Source organism: Henckelia pumila, chromosome 4, assembly GCF_033568475.1.
Source record: "Henckelia pumila isolate YLH828 chromosome 4, ASM3356847v2, whole genome shotgun sequence".
Lineage (NCBI taxonomy): Eukaryota > Viridiplantae > Streptophyta > Magnoliopsida > Lamiales > Gesneriaceae > Henckelia > Henckelia pumila.
The window spans coordinates 52588394-52603094 of NC_133123.1; positions in this window are offsets into that span (position 1 = coordinate 52588394).

A 14701-nucleotide genomic window follows, 5' to 3' on the forward strand; every position below is an offset into this window, starting at 1 on the left:
ATTGTGATCACCTCGATGAGAGCTTCAAGATGGCATGCTCAATTGACGGCAAAAGGCGGCGGTTGGTGGTCGGCGACGGGAAGGGCGATTTGGGAGTTAAGGTTTTAGTGTGTGTTTTAGGTGTTTAGTGCATGAGAGAGAGTGTACCACTTAATATTATAAAATTTGGTTCTAAAATGACCCGGTCTGATCCATTTTAATGATCTTGTGTTATTTTTACTCCAATATGTAATTTAACACATTTTTACAATTATCTGAAATAACGAACTTTGACCTGGCAACTAGACCAGTTAATTTCCAATAAATAAATTGAGTCAATATTAGGCTTTGAAAAGTTACCCAAACTGATTATTTTCTCCAATTTAAATTATAGTGACCTTTACCCGGATCACCTACTAAACAGAACTTAGGCATGCAATTAACTTAATCAAAACAGTAATCAGAATTAAGCTGCAGAAACCATAAACATTATACAATCCCAAGTAAAGGAATCTGTAAATACCCAAATATAATACAACCAAATCGAATAGTTGTATCAATCCAATAACAACAGAATAAAACCTAGGCGAAGCTCCAGCTGGCCAACCACTGCCTAGCCCCTCTTGGATCCACCCGCCTCGTCCAATCGCAAACCTGCCCCATGGAATAGGGTGTCCAGAAACACAGAGTACGAGACGTGAGCATAAAACGCTCAGTACGAGAGTATGAGTATACATGCATGCAAAGTGAACTCCCTATAACTCGAGGTCAAGGATCAGATACAAAGATAGACCGGGCCTTGGTATGTAGCATGCTGTGCCGTCGCTTGAGGAGGTGGCTCCCATACCATAATACCAGTGGATTTACCGGACCCAAAGTCATGAAATTCCATCCACTAACAGGATAGGGTACAATCCTACTAATAGACATCTCGAAGGAGATAGCTCAGTATGCAAATGAATGCAGCATAAATCAATTACATATAAACCATGCAGTCACATAATACATGCATACTCAGTCAGGATATCTCTAACAGTACTTTTAAAAGAGTGGGTGCCCGGTTAGCCAACTTGTGGCTAAGAGCTTTTATGACTCTATGTATAAACAATCTTTGTTTAATATAATTTACATTCATTAATGGCATTTTCTTTGTCTTTCTTTATATTGTTATATTGTGATATACTATTGATGTTTTGATAAAGACCTTGAATATACTATAGTGTAAGTAAGATGAGATAGTGAATAAAGAGAGATCACTATTATGAAACACATCTTATAGTCACTGTATATTCTAAACAGTTCCTAGTCAATTGAGCCGTCCGCTAATAAGGTTAAGGATCGCTCGATATTGAGACTAGCATTTGTGATGCCAAGTACCACGTTTCATTGGTAATGGACATGGAGATGTTCAAAGCATGCAAATGGATATTCATATGATGAATGATCGAACTACCCTATTTGGACTTTCCAAGTGGTTATCACTTATCGAGTGGATAAAGTCCGCGGTTTTGGTTGTACACCATTAGTCCTTACTACTTGAAACATCATTGAGACTCTATATGCTAGTACTGTACTTTGACTCGTTTACCGACTCTATTGGGGTCATCAGGTGTCGGGATTGGGTACAGTTACGACACATATAGGAGTCGATGCTTTGTTGTCAAGGATTCACCACATACTTGCGAGTGTGGATATCCTATGCGATCTGAGGAGATATTAGTGTGACGAATCTCTGGCCAGAGTACACAATGTGTTTTAGGTTACTCGGTTTTCCTAGTAACACATGCGATGTCACTATTTGATCTCCAAGATGTAATGCATAGTTATCGAATCTCGAACGACTCTCGATGCACCAATGATTGTTGATTCGATCGGGATATATGGATGAAGGGACCGTACTATACGCTAACCAAAATCTGCTGGTTCTTGCAGACACTATTAGTGATACCTAGGGAATCATGGGGCAATGTTGCTAGACGCTCTTACCATGATTCATTGGACAAGTCGGAAATTGTTGTTCCGAGTCACAAGGAGTTGTGAGCCCACGGCTAGCTGTATCCCTGAACCATTGAGGGTCACGCAAGTAATGGATTGCTAAACCCCGTTGAGATAGTTAAATTTAAAGAGTTAAATTTAATGAAAGAGAAGTTGGACTTCTTAAATAAAAGGATTGAAATTTTCTAAAATGACATAGGGATGGGCATTTCTTGGAAATCACTGAATTCGGATTCAGAAAAATTATCTTGACTTCAAAAGATGCAGAAATGGTTTCTGTGCACATTGGTAAAATCAGTTTATCAATCGGAGTCACGATGAATTTTATATTAATTTATATAATAACAGGCTTGGCTTGTTGGGCTTAAGTTATGGATTGTGTGCCCTAAGGAGTTAGAGTCCTAATACAATTATAACTTAATCTAGTCTAGAAATTATCTATAAATACATGTGTAGTGTTCGAAAATCAGAAACAATTAATCTTGCAATTTTTGAATTACACACTAAATATTCTAAGGAGATTTTCGAAATCCTCTACTCCTTTTTGAGATTATTCTGTCTGTGATTTTTGTGAAAAACTACATTCTGAATTGACAGATCAAATCTGTTTAATCTCATCGATAAACATCTGATTGATTTCTAGTGCAATCAATTAGAGGGTTTAAGTTTTCTGTTCGTGGACTTAATTCCGGAGGTTGATCGTGATAGTCATCGATTCCCGGGATTTACAAGAAGAGCAGATTAAATTTTGTTGGAGTCCATAATCAAGCCTTTGCTTGAATAGGTAAAATATTTAATTATTTATATATTTTACTTGCAACAATTTCGTTAGGATTTGAGACCCACGATATGGAATCGTTCCATATCGAAAAATAAAATTTTTAAACTTCCGCTGCTCCGGGTATCACATCCGTGTGATCAGAGAACGCATGTTCCAACAGTGGCGTAAGAGACAGGTCTTAATCTTTGATCAAACGATTAAAATTAATCGATTGTACAAAATTTTTAGCCTCGGTTTTTTGAAACAAAACGAAAATTTTTAAAAATTAAATTTGAAACAAGGGCAATCGGGCAGCGATTGTCGCTGCCCAGGGGCAGCGCACGGCGCTGAGGGCAGCGATTTGATCGCTGCCCAGCTCCACGTGGGCACCCCTGTCCCACGTGGAGGCAGGGCTGCCCGGGAATGTCCCGGGCAGTCCGGAAATTTAAAAAAATTTGATTTTTTGAATTTTTGAAATTTTTGAAATTTTAGTTTTTGGTCCGATAGAAAATTGTTTTTGATTGGTCCACGAGGCATCGGATCAAATTGTTTGAGTCCGAAATTTTTAAAATTGATTTTTGGATAAATTTGAATTTTTGAAAAATTTATAAATTTTATCCATTAAATTAGATTTTATAAAATTAATTATTTTGGTATAATTGATGATAAGATATGATCTTATGAAAGGATAAGATAAAATTTGATTTTATCTTTTTAATTACGATGCCATTGCATGTTATCCAATTATTTAATTATTGAATTAATTATTGGATAAAAGGATAATCGATTGCCATGATCAATTTGGTAGGTGTATGTTAGGTTATTTACATTTGGTTTTATTGTTGTTGGGTTTTATTAATGGGCTTGGTTTATAGCCCAATTTGAATTGTCATTTGTAATAAAAAGTGGGCCTGGTTTATGGCCCGTTCCCACCCTTAAATATGTATCCCCTACTTGTCATCGAAATTTATTGTAAATTTATTAGACTTAGTGGGAGATAAATATTTGAATACAAAGGTGGGCCCAGCAGACAATAAAGATCGAAGAAATGTAAATTGGAAGCTCAATGTAATAAGATTGCATTGCATACTTGCATATCACCTAGGATTGGACTTAGACTCGTGATTGGCAACCACGGGTCGATTAGTGATTAGGATCGATCGTCCTTTAAATAATATATGATATTATTGTTGTATCCATGTTTAGACTAAATTGTATGAATCTCGCAAGCATACAAATATTGCGTGATGAGACAATTTTCAAAATTAAAAATCCCTCATTTTAAATATGATTTAAAATTGATATCAAGATAAAAAAAAGGAAATTTAAATATTGTTTAAATGTTCCTACCTTCCATCAATGATCAATGTATGAGATGCTACCCGCGGGCACGGTCCGGCTCATATTATTGGGGGGGCCCGTTCGTCGGAAAGCTGTACATTGGATCGACACATGTTGTAAGTTTGGTGGAACTCCCATGGGATTGGCTCATATTATTGGGGATCCACATGGCGACCGTCCATCACAACTTAATATTGATAGGTCATCTTGACATGTCACATTAAACGGCGTCATATTATTGGGCCCTTATTGGACATAAGGTAAAAACATGGGGGTTGCTTTGGAAGCAATTGGGCTCTACCTTTTGAAAATTATGATTGACTGATATTATTCGGGACTATAGTTTGTCAATTAGACTCCATGTTCCCACTAAGGAAACAAGTTTCCCGTTTTCACTAGAGGGTAGTGAAATCGTTAAAATAGTGGGAGTGAAATTCATAAAATTAAATCTTGCCATATTTTATGTCTTAGTAAATTAATTAACCAATCACTAATTATTGTCTATTTCTTTTCAGTATTTCATTACAATGAATTCGCGCAATCCACTATACTCAATTCTCGAACAAAACAAATTGACTGGCGCAAACTATACGGAATGGTTCCGTAAATTAAAGATTGTTCTAAACTCGGAGAAAATTTTCTATGTGTTAGAAAAGAATCCTCCAAAGGAAGCACCGGCTAATATAAGTCCGGAAGAACTGGCAAAACTTGATCAATGGTGGGACCATGATGTCAAGGCTAAATGCTATATGCAAGCTTCAATATCTGATGAACTTCAGAGGCGATTTGAGGATGCCGTGAATGCTGCTGACATACACATGCACCTCAAGGAACTTTTTGGAGCTCAGTCAAGGTCGGAGAGGTATGTCACCGTCAAAGAGCTCATGACATGCCGCATGCGAGATGGGACTTCGGTCCGTGAGCATGGGGTACACATGATTGGGCTCATTGAAAAATTGGTAACACTCGATTTGACTTTGGAGCATGAACTAAATGCGGACTTGTTACTTCTTTCCCTTTCTTCGTCGTTTGACGGATTTGTGGTGAACTTCAATATGAACAAGATAGAGGCCACCCTTGAAGAGATGGTCAATATGCTTGTGTCTTATGAGGCCACATTAAAGAAGGATAAACCGGTACTCTTGGTTGGCTCCTCTTCTTACTCCAAGAAGGGTCCAAGTGGAAAGGGTAAGAAACGTTCTTCCCCACCCAAGAAAATTGTACCACAAAAGAAGGCCAAGACAAAAGCTTTAAAAGTGAACATATCTGGAGATGTTTACCATCACTGCAAGAAACCCGGTCATTGGAAACGTAACTGCAAGGAATACCTCGAGCAGTTGCGAACTGCGAAGGGTATGTTTTACATTGAAATAAATGTTTCACTTAATACTACTTATTGGGTATTGGATACCGGATGTGGATCTCACATTTGCAATGATTTGCAGGTGATGAAAAGAAGTCATAAGCTTAGGATGGGTGAGACCCAGCTGAGGCTTGGAAATGGTTCCAGAGTTGAAGCCAAAGCAGTGGGAGACGCTTATTTAGTTTTGCAGAACAATTTTAAGTTATTTTTGAGAGATGTTTTATTTGTGCCAGATTTAGTTAAAAACATTATTTCTGTTTCTATGCTTGATAGAGATGGTTTTTCTTGTAATTTTGTGAATGAGATTTGCAATATTTACAAGAATGAATGTTTGATAGAAAATGGACAACTTAAAAACGATCTATATAACTTAAAATTAAAAGACGTTCCAATTAATTATGTTGATAAATCGGTAACAACAAATAAAAGGAAAAACGATAGTCAAAACCCGTCAAACCTTTGGCATGCTAGGCTAGGTCATATTTCCTCAAGGAGGATGAACAAGCTAGTGGGAGAGGGAATGTTTGATATGTCTGATATTAACTCTCTACCTATTTGTGAGTCCTGCCTAAAAGGAAAAATGACTAAATCTCCTTTCAAAGGGAAGCCTGAGCGTAGTCAAAACCTGTTGGATTTGATCCATACAGATGTCTGTGGACCATTTAGTATCGGTACTAAATTTGGACACACCTACTTCATTACCTTTACTGATGATTATTCGAGGTATGAGTATTTATATTTAATGAAATATAAGTCTGAATCATTTGAAAAGTTCAAAGAATTCAAGGCTGAAGTAGAAAACAAACAAGGTATAAGTATTAAAGCACTTTGATTGGATCGAGGTGGAGAACACTTAAGTACCGAGTTTTTGAGCTATCTAAAAGAGAATGGGATTCTCTCTCAGTGGACTCCTCCTATGACACCTCATCTGAATGGTGTCTCGGAGCGTCGCAATCGAACTTTGTTGGAAATGGTTCGATCTATGATGAGCTTCACTGAGCTCCCACCTTTATTTTGGGGCTATGCGCATGAAACAGCGGTATTGTTGTTGAAAAATGTCGACACTAAAGCAGTAGATAAAACTCCATACGAGTTATGGAATGGCAAAGCTCCTAAGTATTAGTACTTAAGGATTTGGGGATGTCCTGCTTACGTGAAGCAGACAGTGGGAGATAAGTTGGATAATCGATCCACCTTATGTTATTTTGTAGGATATCCGAAGAATTCAATCGGATATTATTTCTATCATCCTTATGAGACAAAAGTGTTTGTTTCAAGGAATGCCACCTTCATGGAGAAGGAGTTCTTATTAGATAAGAAAGGCAAGATGATGGAACTCAAAGAAATTTGAGAAGAACCCGAGATACAAAATAACGACCACACACCTCAAGAACCTTCAACGGACATGCCTATATCTAGGAGATCCGAGATGACTTCTAGACCTCCTGTTCGATATGGTCTTCTTCTTGAAGGGGATCAAAATGAACCCGACATTGGATGTGATCCAAGAAACTTCAAGGAAGCAATTTCTGATGCGGATTCTAATTTATGGCTTGATGCTATGCAGTCGGAAATAGACTCAATGCATACAAACCAAGTTTGGTATTTAGTAGATCCTCCCGATGGAATTGTTCCAATAAGGTGTAAATGGATCTACAAGAGAAAACTTGGGCCTGATGGCAAGGTACTAACCTACAAGGCACGATTGGTAGCAAAAGGTTATACTCAAAGACAAGGAGTTGACTATGATGAAACCTTTTCACCAGTCGCAATGTTCAAGTCCATAAGAATTCTTATTGCCATAGCAGCATGGTATGACTATGAGATATAGCAAATGGATATGAAGACTGCATTTCTTAATGGAAACATTAAGGAAGAAATCTATATGATGCAGCCCGAGGGATTCACATCCATGGAAAGCGAGCATAATGTATGCAAGCATCAGAGATCAATTTATGGTCTCAAACAAGCATCAAGAAGTTGGAACCAGAAATTTGATGAAACAATAAAGGACTTTGGTTTCATCAAAAACCCGGAGGAACCGTGCGTGTACAAGAAAGTAGTTAAGGATGCGGTTACGTTCTTATTGCTTTATGTTGATGACATCCTACTCATTGGGAATGACGTAGGGATGTTGCAGTCAACAAAGATATGGTTATCAGGTAGATTCTCGATGAAGGATTTGGGTGAGGCATCCTATATTCTAGGGATACAGATCTATAGAGATAGATCTAAGAGAATGATAGGACTCACTCAAGCAACCTACATCGACACCATATTGAAAAGGTTTTCTATGGATGAGTCCAAGAGAGGACATCTACCTATGTGTCATGGAGTTTCTCTATCCAAGTCTATGTGTCCCAAGACTGACGAAGAGATTGAGAAAATGACACACATACCATATGCGTCAGCCATAGGTAGTATTATGTATGGGATGATATCTACCAGACCGGATGTAGCCTTTGCTCTGAGTGTCACGAGCAGATATCAGGCCAACCCCGGTCAAATGAATTGGAAAGCCGTGAAAGATATTCTTAAGTACTTGAGAAGGACTAAGAATATATTCATGGTTTATGGAGGAAGAGAATTGAAATTGGAAGGCTATACCGACTCTAACTTCCAAAGCAACGTGGATGACTCGAAGTCAACCTTTGGATTTGTATTCATGCTCAATGGCGGTGCTGTCTCTTGGAAGAGTTCCAAGCAGGACACCACAACGGATTCCACCACTGAGGCAGAATACATTGCAGCATCAGCTGCTGCTAAAGAGGCCGTTTGGATGAGGAATTTCGTCCAAGAGTTGGGCGTAATTCCTGAAGTTGTTGGTCCAGTTCTGGTGTACTGCGACAACACTGGCGCCATTGCTTAGGCAAAGGAACCAAGGTCTCATCAAAGATCCAAACACATACTGAGGAAATACCACATCATCCGGCAGATTGTGGAAAGAGGAGATATCACTGTCGAGAGAGTGGCCTCTACAGACAATATCGCTGATCCACTTACTAAGCCCTTGCCAGGACCATTGTTTGACAAACATCGCGAAGCAATGGGATTGCGTAGTGTGACTAGTTGGCTTTAGGGCAAGTGGGAGATTGAAAGAGTGGGTGCCCGGTTAGCCAACTTATGGCTAAGGGCTTTTATGACTAAATGTATAAACAATCTTTGTTTAATATAATTTACATTCATTAATGGCATTTTCTTTGTCTTTCTTCATATTGTTATATTGTGATATCCTATTGATGTTTTGATAAAGACCTTGAATATACTATAGTATAAGTAAGATGAGATAGTGAATAAAGAGAGATCACTATTATGAAACACATCTTATAGTCACTGTATATTCTAAACAATTCCTAGTCAATTGAGCCGTCTGCTAATAAGGATAAGGATCGCTCGATATTGAGACTAGCATTTGTGATGCCAAGTACCACGTTTCATTGGTAATGGACATGGAGATGTTCAAAGCATGCAAATGGATATTCATATGATGAATGATCGAACTACCCTATTCGGACTTTCCAAGTGGTTATCACTTATCGAGTGGATAAAGTCCGCGGTTTTGGTTGTACACCATTAGTCCTTACTACTTGAAACATCATTGAGACTCTATATGCTAGTACTGTACTTTGACTCATTTACCGACTCTATTGGGGTCATCAGGTGTCGGGATTGGGTACAGTTACGACACATATAGGAGTCGATGCTTTGTTGTCAAGGATTTACCACATACTTGCGAGTGTGGATATCCTATGCGATCTGAGAAGATATTAGTGTGACGAATATCTGGCCAGAGTACATGATGTGTTTTAGGTTACTCGGTTTTCCTAGTAACACATTGAAAGAGTGGGTGCCCGGTGAGCCAACTTGTGGCTAAGGGCTTTGATGACTCTTTGTATAAACAATCTTTTGTTTAATATAATTTACACTTTTATTAATGGCAATGACTTTATCTTTCTTCATATTGTTATATTGTGATATACTATTGTTGTTTGGATAACGACCTTGGATATACTATAGTGTATGTAAGATGTGGTAGTACATGGGGATGTCTATCATGAAACACATCTTATAGTCACTGTATATTCTAAACAGTTCCTAGTCGATTGAGCCGTCCGTTAATAAGGATAAGGATCGCTCGAGATTGAGACTAGCATTTGCGATGCAGAGTACCACGTTTCATTGGTAGGGAACATAGAGATGTTCAAAGCATGCAAATGGATATTCATATGATGAATGATCGAACTACCCTATTCGGACTTTCCAAGTGGTTATCACTTATCGAGTGGATAAAGTCCGCGGTTTTGGTTGTACACCATTAGTCCTTACTACTTGAAACATCATTGAGACTCTATATGCTAGTACTGTGCTTTGACTCGTTTACCGACTCTATTGGGGTCATCAGGTGTCGGGATTGGGTACAGTTACAACACATATAGGAGTCGATGCTTTGTTGTCAAGGATTCACCACATACTTGCGAGTGTGGATATCCTATGCAATCTGAGGAGATATTAGTGTGACGAATATCTGGCCAGAGTACATGATGTGTTTTAAGAAATGGTTTCTTAGTAGCACATGCGATGTCACTATTTGATCTTCAAGATGCATTGCATAGTTATCGAATCTCGAACGACTCTAGATTTACCAATGGTTGTTGATTCGATCGGGATATATGGATGAAGGGACCGTACTGTACGCTAACCAAAATCTATTGGTTCTTGCAGGCACTATCAGTGATACCTAGGGAATCATGGGGCGATGTTGCTAGGCGCTCTTACCATGATTCGATGGGCAAGTTGGAAATTGTTGTTCCGAGTCACAAGGAGTTGTGAGCCCACGGCTAGCTGTATCCCTGAACCATTGAGGGTCACACAGAGTAATGGATTTTTAATCCCCGTTGAGATAGTTAAATTTAAAGAGTTAAATTTAATGAACAAAGAACTGGGACTTCTTATTTAAGAGTAGAGGAGTAAGATTTTCTAAAATGACATAGGGATGGGCATTTTTGGAAATCACTGAATTTGGATTCAGAAAAATTTATCTTGACTTTAAAAGGTGCATAAATGGTTTCTGTGAACATTGGTAAAATCGGTTTATCAATCAGAGTCACGATGAATTTTATATTAATTTCTGAACATGCGGGCTTTGCTTGTCAGGCTTGAACTTATGACTAATGGGCCCTAAGCTGTTAGCGGCCTACATTATAAATAAGTTATTGCAGTACAGAAATTATACACAACAGGTCACAATTTTCGAAAAAACCCTAGTTTTCTCTCTAACAGTGGCCGCCCCCCTCCCCTCTGCTCAGGAAAAATCCAGCCTGTGAATTTTGAATTACAGTCTGGTTTAACGGATCAAATTCGTTAATTCTCTTTGTAGAAACTTCTGATAGATTTTCTAGTGCAATCTATCAGAGGGATTAAATCTCTGTTCGTGGACCTGATTGAAGAACAGTTCATCCATCAGTTCTTGGGAGATACAACAAGAGCAGAGCAATCTGTTGGTGTCAATAATCTCGATTCGAGATTGGAGGTAAATATTTATAATTGTTATTTAATTTTTACACACACAATTTAATCGTAAAGTTTTGATACCCATTATGGAATCATTCCATATAAAATTTTTAAACTTCCGCTGCACCGGGTATCAATTCTGATTGATCTGATCGCCGTTCTCCAACAGTGGTATCAGAGACAGGTTGCTCAGATCAAGCGATTAAATTAATCGATTGTACAAAAATTTTTAAGCCTCGGTTTTTGAAACAAAATAAATTTTTTTAAATTAAAAATTTTTCGGGCAAAAACACGGGCAGCGATTGGATCGCTGCCCCAGGGGGCAGCGATCGTCGCTGCCCGGCCCGAGCCCTTTTGGGGCGCGGGCAGCCCGGGAACGTCCAGGGCGGCCCGCGGAAAAATTAATTTTTAATTTGAAAATTAAAACTTTAATATGTTAAAATTCTATTTTTGGTCCGATCGAAAATTGTTTTTGATTGGTCCACGAGGCGTCGGATCGAATTGTTCGAGTCCGAAAATTTTAAAATTGATTTTTGGATAAATTTGAATTTTTGGAAAATTTATATATTTTATACGTTAAATCATATTTTATGAAATTAATTATTTTTGGTACAATTGATGATAAGATATGATCTTATGGAAATATTGAGTAAAATATGATTTTATGTATAAAATTGGATTTTATATGTAAAATATGATTTTATTTGATAAAAAGATAAAATATGATTTTGTATGTAAAATAAGATTTTATATATGGAATATGATTTTATCCTTTTAATTTAAATTGCCATTGCATGTTATCCAATAAATTAATTTTGAATTAAATGTTATTGGATAAGGATGATCGATTGCCATGACCAATTTTGTAGGTGTATGTTAGGAATTTACATTTGTTTTTATTGTTGTTGGATTTATTAATGCGCCTGGTTTATTGCCCAATATGAATTGTCATATGTAATAAAAGTGGGCCTGGTTTATGGCCCGTTCCCACCCCTTGAAATGTATCCCCTACTTGTCATGGTTATTTATTGTAAATACATTAGACTTAGTGGGAGATGAAGATTTGAAGATGGAGGTGGGCCCAGCAGACACTAAAGACAGAAGAAATGTAAATTAAAATCTCAATGTAATAGGATTGCATTGCATACTGCATATTACCTAGGATTGGACTAAGACTCGTGATTGGCAACCATGGGTCGATTAGAAATGGAATCGATCATCCTATATAATATGTGATATTGTTGTTGTATGCATGTTTTAGACTAAATTGTGTGAATCCGGCAAGCATACAAAATTTTAAATGATGAGACAAATTTTCAAAATTAAAATCCCTCATTTTAAATATGATTTAAAATTGATATCAAGATAAATAAAGGAAATTAAAAATTGTTTAAATGTTCCTACCTTCCATCAACGATCAATGTATGAGATGCTACCCGCGGATACGGTCCGGCTCATATTATTGGGGGGGCCCGTTCGTCGGAAAGCTGTACATTGGATCGACACATGTTGTAAGTTGGGTGGAACTCCCATGGGATCGGCTCATATTATTGGGGGATCCACATGGCGACCGTCCATCACAACTTAATATTGATGGGTCATCTTGACATGTCACAATAAACGGCGTCATATTATTGGGCCCTTATTGGACATGAGGTAAAAACGTGGAGGTTGCTTTGGAAGCAATTGGGCTCTACCTTTTGAAAATTATGGTTGGCTGATATTATTCGGGACCATAGTTTGTCAATTGGACTCCATGTTCTCACTAAGGAAAACAGTTTCCCGTTTTCACTAGAGGGTAGTGAAATCGTTAAAATAGTGGGAGTGAGATTCATAAAATAAATTTCGCCTAGTTTATGTCTTAGTAAATTAATTAAACAATCACTAATATTTGTCTGTTTCTTTTAAGTATTTCATAAAGATGAATTCGCGTAATCCACTTTTCTCGATCCTCGAACAAAATAAATTGACTGGCGCAAACTATACGGAATGGTTCCGTAAGTTGAAGATTGTCTTGACTTCGGAGAAGATGCTCTACGTGTTAGAAAAATCTCATCCGAAGGAAGCACCAGCTGACATAAGTCCAGAAGAGTTAGCCAAACTTGATACATGGTGGGACCATGATATCAAGGCCAAATGCTATATGCAAGCCTCGATGTCTGATAAACTCCAGAGGCGATTTGAGGACACCGTGAATGCTGCTGACATTCACGTACAACTCAAGGAACTTTTTGGGGCTCAATCGAGAGCTGAAAGGTTCGCTACTGTAAAGGAGCTAATGACGTGTCGCATGCGTGAAGGGACTTCGGTCCGTGATCATGGGGTACGAGTGATTTGGCTCATACAGAAGTTGGTAACGCTTGATTTGGTGTTGGAGCATGAACTCAACGTGGACTTATTACTTATGTCTCTTCCTTCTTCGTTTGACAGATTTGTGGTGAATTTCAATATGAACAAGATAGAGGCCTCCCTTGAAGAGATGGTCAATATGCTTGTAACATATGAATTCACTTTAAAGAAGGATAAACCGGCTTTCTTGGTGGGCTCCTCTTCTTCTGCTAAGAAGGGGCCAAGTACAAAGGGTAAGAAACGTTCTACCCCACCCAAGAAAATCGAACACGAGAAGAAGTACAAGACAAAGGCTTCAAACATGGAAAAGTCCAAGGATGTTTGCCATTACTGCAAGAAGCCCGGTCATTGGAAGCGTAACTGCAAGGAATATCTAGAGCATGTTAGAACCTAATGGGGGGGGGGGGGGGATTTAGGTTCTATTGGCAACTTTAGCAATTTAAAGCGATTATGCAAGTACGCAAGCGGAAGACTTAAGCAATCAAATAATAAGTGCGGTAAATAAATGCGTAATGTAAATAAAGCAGTAAAAGGGATAAGAGATGTTTATGGAAGTTCGACGATAAATCGTCTACGTCTCCCCTTCTTGGTTAAGTCGATTAACCAAGGATCCACTAGCACTTCGAACGTCTTGGCCTTGATGGCTCCAAGGATAGCCTTACAACTTGACACGATCACCGCGCCGATACAACTCAACACTCTTGGCCTTAAGGGCTCCAAGGATAGCCTCAACACTCGTAAAATACACTTGGCTTCACACACAAGTGTTTATAAAACCGAGCAACCAACTCACAAACTAACAACCCTCGATATTACAACCCCGAATACAACTCGATATGTGAATATATTTTGAACACTCAAAAGGGGCTACAAATTGCTCAACAAATGACTTGAATGATGCTTGAGAGGATTGAGAGACTTGAAGATGTTGGGATGATTTGAATGGCCTCGGAATGCCTCCTTTTATAGCTGAAATTTTGACATCGATCGGAACTTCCGATCCCTGCATCGGAGCTTCCGAAATTTGAATTCTGAGACACGCGAGTGTACTGGATCGGAACGTCCGATCCACTTCGGAGCTTCCGATCAGCGCAATAAATATGGTGTCGGGCAAAAGTCTTCCGGACAAGATTATCAGGCGGCCGTTCAGGATCGGAACGTCCGATCCTGTTCGGTGCTTCCGATCTGCTTCACTTCGTTGCCTCCGATCTGCTTCCGAACAATATAATTTTACATAGAAACTGATCGGACCTTCCGAACCACGATCGGAGCTTCCGAACCTGTTATTCGTAGCTTCCGTTCCTCATTCCGACCAATATAAAAAATCCCTGAAATAGATCGGAGCTTCCGAACCAAGATCGGAGCTTCCGATCTACCCTTAGCTTCCGAAGATGCTTCTGATC